This window comes from Echinops telfairi, unplaced genomic scaffold (genome assembly GCF_000313985.2).
Source record: "Echinops telfairi isolate 266 unplaced genomic scaffold, ASM31398v2 ScPeMD7_1713;HRSCAF=2227, whole genome shotgun sequence".
Lineage (NCBI taxonomy): Eukaryota > Metazoa > Chordata > Mammalia > Afrosoricida > Tenrecidae > Echinops > Echinops telfairi.
In genome coordinates, this window is record NW_022105611.1 from 7,620,017 (window position 1) to 7,621,276 (window position 1,260).

Sequence of the window (1,260 nt, forward strand, 5' to 3'; positions counted from 1 at the left end):
AGTAGAGCCGAATAATGCAGTCAAGGAGGTAGCACATTTTCTCATGTTTGGGTACTTTCCCTCTGTGAGTAAGTTCCAGAACTGTTCATGTGTTGGCTTGTAGTGTCAAGATCTCCCATTCTGTATGAAAGTGATACGTTTTTGTCTTCTTACTTGGTCCAGCTCCCTCACTCATTTTAATACCCTTTCTTACGTTTAAGAGGGAAAAAAAAAGGTCTAAAAATTGGCGGTAATTTAGCTGGTCAGTTTTGCTGCACTTAGCGCAGTGGTTTGCACATGCATTTGACACCTAAGATTGCATCTGATTGGCTGCACTGTATATCAGTTAAGTGATGGGATTGATGATAAACTTATGTCTATTTTTTTTAATGCCATGCGATCTACGACACTACATTTGCGAGAGACTAGTAGATGGCGACGTATTGAGCACCCCTGCTGTAAGTCTTTGGACGGGGAGACTTCCAAGGATAGATGCTCAACCTTTGACTTTCCTGTGAGCAGTGAAGTGTAACCACTGCACAACCAGGCTGTCTTCCCCAAACTTCCTAACACCTTAGGGTAAATTAGTTTAATCTCACAGCCCTCCCAAGAGTATCGACACAGTCAAATTCTCTTCAAAAAGAAAATTTCCAATATTTAGAGTATTTATGTGAGTGGTACACACTGTATATCACCTGACTTCTTATTCTACAACAGAATTGTAACTACTTTATTAATGGAGCCGCTCAGATTCCATCAAATGAAAAATCCAGTACCTTTGGCATGTTTCCTGGTGCAGGAAAGATAGAACCCCAAAAGTTGTGGAGACTGTCAAATTAGTCGGTCTGGTTCAGCACTAGGTTCAGACCTCCATTGAGCTATTTATCTCTGTTGTACCTCCAAAAGAGGTCATCAAACTGCGACCTGATGACAGGCCAAACTCGACCCCTTCCTCAAGTTGACAGATGATGTAACTGTCACACTAGCCAAGCACATAACCATTGCATCACCAGGACTCCTCAAACTAGAGCTGTTGTTGTTAAACCCCACTCATTGCCAACTAGTCCATTCTGACTCAGAGGCACTCTGTGTACAACAGAATGAAATAGTGTCCGCCCAGTCCTGGGCCACCCTCACAATCCCATGTTGGCCCCATTGTTGTAGCCACTGTGTCAATCCATCTCATTGATGGTCATGCTTTTTTTCTGACCTTCTATTTTACCAAGTATGGTAGGTACATTATCTGGTGTCAATTTGAGAGGATTACAAGTAAAGGCGGGG

At 42.6% G+C, this 1,260-nt stretch overlaps 1 protein-coding gene across 1 annotated transcript in view; it reads right to left on the reverse strand.

The window, feature by feature from the left end:
* Nucleotides 1-1,260, reverse strand: part of CCDC83 (coiled-coil domain containing 83) — a 67,120-nt gene that overhangs the window by 30,210 nt on the left and 35,650 nt on the right. The gene's annotated exons all lie outside the window — the stretch shown is intronic.